Below are 7,959 nucleotides of genomic sequence, written 5' to 3'. Positions count from 1 at the left end.
TGCAGGTGCTCTTCTAAACATTTTTAAATTGTGAATAAACCATTCTAACCTGATAATAGTATCAGTTATTTCCTTCCCCATTTGGCGTTATCTTTCCGTTGCTCAATTATGCCTCACTCTCAAGCTCAGAAGTCTTCGTGTTCTCCTTTAATGTTTAAAATTAAATTTCAATTCTGTTCTCTGGTTTTTAAATCCCTACACTTGTCTGGCTACACTCTCTTTCTGCATCCATAGACATTAGGCATTTCACACCTTGACCACTATGCCACAGTCATACTGGCCTCCATTCACCCCTGAAAAGGAATCAAATGGGTCTCTTTATTAGGACTTTGTTACAAGCTGTTGTCAAAGCTGAACCATTCTTCTCCCACATCCCACAGTTCAGAATATTTTCTTACATGTTAATATTATAGAAAAGGTTAAAATAATTTTAAAAAAAGCACAAACCTTAAGTACTACTCAATTAATTCATAAAGAGCACACATCTGTGCAACTGCAATTTACAGAGTATCGCTAACTCCATGGAAACCACTTCCTGTCTCCTTTCCATCATTATCCCACAAAATAATTATTATTTTGATTTCCATCACAACAGACCACTTTTCCTGTTTTTCAGTCTTACATAAATATAATCATATGGCTTTCAAAATTTTTCTATCCACCTTCTTACACTGCCTGATTAATTTAGTACAACATAGTTCAGCTTAGTTGGTGTGTTCTTAAAAATTCTGTCTTATATATGATTAGTTCTCATTCTAATTGTTTAATCATTCTTTCTTTTTAGCCCTTTTCATTGTTGATCTGTCAGACCATTGATCGACCTATTTATTAATACTGTATTCACAGATATCTATTTCTTTGGGACAGATGCCTACTTATAACATAGTATCTACACAGTGCCTGAAACTAGTAATGATAGTTATTCAGTGAAGATTGGTGCAATGAATGATTAAATGAATGCACATAATACAAAATGAATTCTCAGCAAGTCAGTAGTTAAATCAGTTCTATGTAATCCCCCGATTCAGTCACTTCTGCATTAAATTCCTTATATTCTGTGGCATTTTACGATGCCTAAATGTGTTTTCAGTTCTAATACTAATTTGTTAGTATGACTTTTGTATCTTATGGTACTTAGATCAAACAGGAAAAAAATATTAGGTACAAGAATCAAAATTACAGCTTATCTATACGTCTTCACATTTGTCTTGACTATTTTTCTCACATCACCATTTTGTATTTGTTAGAAATGAATATAAGACAGGTATGTAGCAACTCTGCCCCTGTAGGAAAAAAGTTAAAGAATTATAACGTTTACATGTACACATTGACCTCTGACTGCCTATGGATACTATGATTATCCACAGAAAAATGAAGGAAGCATGCTTGTTTAGTGGATTTCTATAAGCACTCATTATGGGGAAAAAATACTTGGTTTCTAAGTCTCTAGAAATAAATTTTAATGTTTGTTAGGATAATGGTTTAAAATGCATGTATCCAGATCATGATATAAATATTAAAGAGATATTCAGGCAAAAGTAGAGTACATATAAAACTATTCATTGTAAAAACAGAATAACATGGGTCATCTTAAGTCACTCCATTCCATTAATAGACGTGAATCAAATTTTATGATGCATAAAAAGCTAAGAGAATAAAGAAAGTGTCTGTGTTCGGAGAAAGTTCTCAAGCTGAATTATACAGAAGCAGAAAATGGTAAGTAGTCACTAGTGATAGCCTTTAACATTTTAACTAGAAGATATTGATATTACAACTAAGAATATCAAGTAATATAAGAATGTAATAGGATATAGCACTCAGAAATAAAAACAAGCAGAAGAAAGAAAAACTCCCAGCTCATAATGGAAAGAAAACTATCATTCAATTTTTGAAGAAATAGCTCTAGTAAAGATATTTTATAAGCTTATAAGATTTCACAATGACTACATGTAAAGAAATATGTTCATAAAGTAAAAAATAATGCAAAGTATTTAAACATCCAAAAAATTAAGAAAACAAATCCAGGCTCTTGAGTCTAATTTCATGTTGCCCTTTACAGCAGTTGGTAAAATACACTTAAGTCAAAACCTAGCAGAATAATGAAACTTTACTTTTAAAAATGTGTTCCATCTATTTATGAGATAACATACTTTTACTTTCTCTAGTGTTTTCTTAAACCTTGGATTTTAATCCCTCCAGTACTGAAACTTGGGTCTTCATCCAAGAATATAGACTTGCAGCTGTTGTTTATCCTGGACTATCCACTTTTATTTCTAACAGTCCATGCAGAGCTGTGCCACTGATGGGATTAAAAAGTTAGAATATTGTTATAGAGGATGTTATGCACTGTTTCCAGAAAGAATAGAAATTTAAAACTCTTCAGAGTTTACAAGTGTTAACTTCTAGCTCCTGAGGTAATCCTGCTGCTATTATATATTCCTGGACTTCTAAAATGAGCAACATCTTACTCACTTTTGATGTTGGAAATAAAGTATTTCTTGCCTTTAGCAATATGAAATCTTTAGAGAGAATGCTACATCCACAGACTCAAAGCAGCATTACAAAATAAATTCTTTTAACCGTGATCTGGTGCCTGTAGCACTTGGAAAGACTTAGGAACTAATATATAAATTGTTCTAAATAAGAGACAGGAAGAAAAAGAAAGAAGATTTGAGCTCTTGATTTAGCTTTTGGATAATATTTCTGCACTTAGAGAGACATAGGTTCAAAAATGAAGACTGTCACAGGTTTGTTATTAAACACTTTGTGGAAACCAAACAAAATTATTAGGAATGGCAACATTCATGACTGCAAAAGACAACATCAAGCCAGATAACAGCAATCAAAACAGTAAGGTACTGGTGTTGCAACAGACACATAGATCAATGGAACAGAATAGAAAGCCCAGACATAAACCCACACTCTTATGGTCAATTAATCTATGACACAGGAGGCAAGAAAATACAATGGAGAAAAGAGAGTCCCTTCAATAAGTGGTTCTGGGTAAACTGGACAGCTGCATGTAAAAGAATGAAATTAAAACATTTTCTAACATCATGTACATCCTAAAGGAGATCAGTCCTGGGTGATCATTGAAAGGACTGATGTTGAACCTGAAACTCCAATACTTTGGCCACCTGATGCAAAGAGTTGACTCATTTGAAAAGACCCTGATGCTGGGAAAGATTGAGGGCAGGAGGAGAAAGGGATGACAGCGGATGAGATGGTTAGATGGCATCACCAACTCAATGGACATGAGTTTGGGTAAGCTCCAGGAGTTGGGGAAGGACAGGGAGGCCTGGCATGCTGCAGTTCATGGGGTTGCAAAGAGTCTGACACAACTGAGCAACTGAACTGAACTGAACATCATGTACAAAAATGAATTCAGAATGGATCAAAGACCTAAATGTAAGGCCAGATATTATGAAACTCCTAGCGGAAAATATAGGCAGAACACTTTGACATAAATTTCAGCAATATTTTTTTGTATCCATCTTCTAATGCAGAGGATACAAAGCAAAAATAAACAAATGGGACCTAAATAAAGTTAAAAGCTTTTGCATAGCGAAGGAAACCATTAACAAACTGAAAAAATCAACCTACTAGATTGAAGAGGATATTTTCAAGTGATATAACTGGTAATAAGGTGTTAATATCCAGCACATATATAAATAGTTCATACAACTAAACATCAAACAAACAAAAGGAACAACCAACTTAAAAAATGGGCAGACATTCTGAATAGACATTTTTTCAAAGCAGGATTTCAAATGGCCAACAGACACATGAAAAGATACTCAACATCACTAATCATCAAGGGATGAAAATCAAAACCACAATGAGATATCACCTCACACGTATTGGAATAGTTATCATCAAAGAGAACATAAAAAAGAAAATGCTGGCAAGGATGTAGAGAAAAGAGAACCCTTCTACACAGTTGGGAATGTAAATCAGTACAGTCACTGTGGAAAACAGTATGGCAGTTTTTCAAAAAACTAAATATCAAACAATAGTATGATCCAGCAATTCCACTCCCAGATATTGAAAACACTAATTTTAAAAGATGCACGCATTCTAATGTTCATAGCAGCATTATTTACAATTGCCAAGATATGAAAGCAATCTAAGTGGTATATATATATATAATGGTGTGTTGCTGCTGCTGCTGCTGCTAAGTTGCTTCAGTCGTGTCCGACTCTGTGCGACCCCATAGACGGAAGCCCACCAGGCTGCCCCGTCCCTGGGATTCTCCAGGCAAGAACACTGGAGTGGGTTGCCATTTCCTTCTCCAATGCATGAAAGTGAAAAGTGAAAGGGAAGTCGTTCAGTCGTGTCTGACTCTTAGCAACTCCATGGACTACAGCCTACCAGGCCCCTCCATCCATGGGATTTTCCAGGCAAGAGTATTGGAGTGGGGTGCCATTGCCTTCTCCGAATGGTGTGCTATTCAGTCATAAAAAAGAATGAAATTTTGCTATTTGTAACAATATGAATGGACTTGGAGGTAATTATGCTAAGTGAGATAAGTCAGACAGAGAATGACAAATACCATATGATATCATTTACATGTGGAAACTAAAACATACATCAAACTAATGAATATAACAGAAAAGGAAAAGGCTCCCAGATATGGAGAACAAACTAATGCTTTCTGGAAGGGAGAGAGAGGGGACAGGAAACACAGGGATAAGGGGAAAAGAGAGAAAAAGAATTATTATAGGATTATATAAATCCTATATATATGTGAAACTTATATGTATGTGTAAACTTCACATGTATGTGAAACTTCTGAAAATTCTAAAGCACTATAAAATTTAAAGAATCTTTCACTCCATTAAAAAAAAAAAGATAGCAAGTGAAATTCTATTGATAAAGAGATCCATTTCTAGCCAAACTAGAACTACCCTATCACCTAAAACACCTGAGAAGACAAATATTTAAATAACTTCCCAAACTAAGCAGTGAATCATCTAACATTTTTCATTCCATGAACAGATCAGAAGTGGACAAAATATTAATCGTTTAGCTTTGGGACTGGAGAAAGTATTGGGGTGGGGGGCAAAAAGGAACAACTCCACTCCTATTCGAACTGTTCACTGTTCACAGGCACAGTCTCATTTTTAAACTCAAGTATATTTACTGATCACATTAGTGTCAACGTGTGCCACAAGACGAAAACATTTGAAAAATACTGCATTGCCACTTCTATGAACGGTCGTCTGCAAAAAGAGTCCACACAGCATCTAAATGAGAAACTAAAATACATCTGGAAAAAATGAACAATTACGTAGAAAGGTAGAACACATATTGCCATGACTTGTCTACCACAAATCAAGATTTAAATGTGCAGTCATGAAGACAAGATGATTTCGGGCCAAATACAGACACACAGGTCAATGGAATAAAATAAAGAATTTAGGAACAGAACCATGAACATTTGGAAAGTTATGTCTGATCATTGTAGTACTGAACATCAGTAACAGATATACTGATTAAACAAAAATTATTCTACAATATTGTTTATTCAAAAGAACGTGAAAGAAATTGGATAGCTATTTCACGCTTTGTAAAAATCAGTTCTACATAGACCAAATACTTAAATATCAAAGGCAAAGCTACAAACTACAGAAAATAATATAGGAAATATTTTATTTGGGGATAGGAAAGAATTTCCTAAACAAGAAACAAAGAACATGCTAATCATAAAGAAAGACAATGATAATTTTATTATATTAAATTAATAATTCTTGCTAATTATTTGCTAAGTTGTATCTGACTCTTTTGTGACCCTAAGGACTGTACCCCACAAGAATGTCCATGGCATTCTCCAGGCAAGAATACTAGAATGGGTTGCCATTTCTTTCTCCAGGGGATCTTCGTGGCCCAAGGACTGAACTTGCATCTCCTTCGTTGGCAGGCAGATTCTTTACCACTGATCCACCAGGGAAGCCCCCAAATTAATTATACATGGTTATAAAAGATCTCATATTTTTATTTTTATAAAAGTAATAAATGTTTATAAAAGACTGAAAGATAAACTAGTATCAGACATAGAATTAGAATCCAAAATACACACACACACACACACACACACACACACACATACAGCATAAATATATATACAGTACATATGGGCTTCTCTCGTGACTCAGACAGTAAAGAATCTGCTTGCAGTGCAGGAGACTGGGGTTCAATCTGTGGGTCAGAAATATTCTCTGGAGAGGGAATGGCTACCCATTCCAGTATTCTTGCCTGGAAAATCAAAATCCCATTGACAGAGGAGAAAGGTAGGCTATAGTTCATGGGGTTACAAAGAGTTAGACACAACTTAGTGACTAACCCCTTCACTTTTTCATGCAATACATACAGGGAATACAGATTATATATATAGTACTTTTCTGTATATATGTGTATTTGTCTGTATATATATATGTATGAGCTAAAACAAAAAGTAAAAATATTGAAAAAATGGTCAAAAACTTAGGCAGCCATTTACGAAAGAGGAATAAAGAGTCTATAACTATATAAATAGATTATTCATTTAATATTAATCAGATATCATTCAAAGCCTATGGATTGGTAAAAAAAAATAAAGATCAGAAAATAGGAGAAAAGGATTAACACATAATCACTAGTGATATTATCTATAAAATAGATAATTAATGAGAATATACTGTATAGAACAGAAACTTACTTAATGTTCTGTGGGTACCTGAATGGGAAGGAAATCAAAAAATGAGGGGGTATATATATATATGGCTGCTTCACTTTACTGTACAGTAGAAAGTAACACAACACTGTAAACTAATGATGCTCCTATAAGAATTAATTAAAAAAAAAGAAAATGCCAAGTGTTGATGAGGATGTGGAGCAAGAAGAGTTTGTCCATTGCTACTAGACAGATAACTTACTTCAAACACTTTGGGAAACAGTTTGGTCATTCACACTAAAGTTACAGATTAGCACATCCTCAGTTCAGTTCAGTTCAGTTGCTCAGTCATGTCCGACTCTTTGTGACTCCATGGACTGCAGCATGCCAGGGCTCTCTGTCCATCACCAACACCCGGAGTTCACCCAAACTCATGTCCATTGAGTCGGTGATGCCATCCAGCCATCTCATCCTCTGTTGACCCCTTCTCCTCCTGCCCCCAATCCCTCCCAGCATCAGAGTCTTTTTCAATGAGTCAACTCTTCACATGAGGTGGCCAAAGTACTGGAGTTTTAGCTTTAGCATCATTCCTTCCAAAGAACACCCAGCACATCCTATGACTCATCAATTTGATTGCATTGTGTGCACTCCATAAGAACACGTGCAATGAACATTAAATGGCTCATATAAACACCCTCAGAGGAGCAAACAACTCAAATATCCATCAAGATTAGACCATGTCTATGTATATTTTTCATGCAATGAATAACCATGTCTTGCTCTCAAAAATAATACTGAATGAAATAAAAAAATACAAAAATACATTATTCCATTTATAGAATGTCTTTTTAAAATATGCTGTTTACAGAGTCATACATAGATGGTAAAGTTATAAAGAGAAGCAAAGGAATAATTTACACATAAGATTTTTTTCCTCTGGTTGGATAAGTGATGATAGTGAAAGGGAGAAATGATCAGAAGAATAAATAGCATTCTCAGGAGAAACAAATAATGTTCACAGCATTGTACTTTGGAACAAAAGTAAAGTCTCTTATGAGATATAGTCATTAGTCAATTTGCCAAAAAGACTCTAAATTTGAATGGTTTTGCTACTGAGACTAACATACACAAATAAATATATTAATCCTTTAAGGTGTCAGTTTTTTGTAATTTACTACACTTTTCTATGCAGGATTATCTTTTAAAAACTGCTCTACAAAGACTATTTAGGTTTTTATCTATTTGCAGAAAACAATCTACTTCCAAGTGTGTTTGTTAACTTGAAAATTGGAAAAGGAAGCTATGCT

This window comes from Bos grunniens, chromosome 12 (assembly GCF_055505025.1).
Source record: "Bos grunniens cultivar Pamir isolate PY7600 chromosome 12, Bosgru_T2T1.0, whole genome shotgun sequence".
Lineage (NCBI taxonomy): Eukaryota > Metazoa > Chordata > Mammalia > Artiodactyla > Bovidae > Bos > Bos grunniens.
This window is presented reverse-complemented; position numbering follows the sequence as displayed.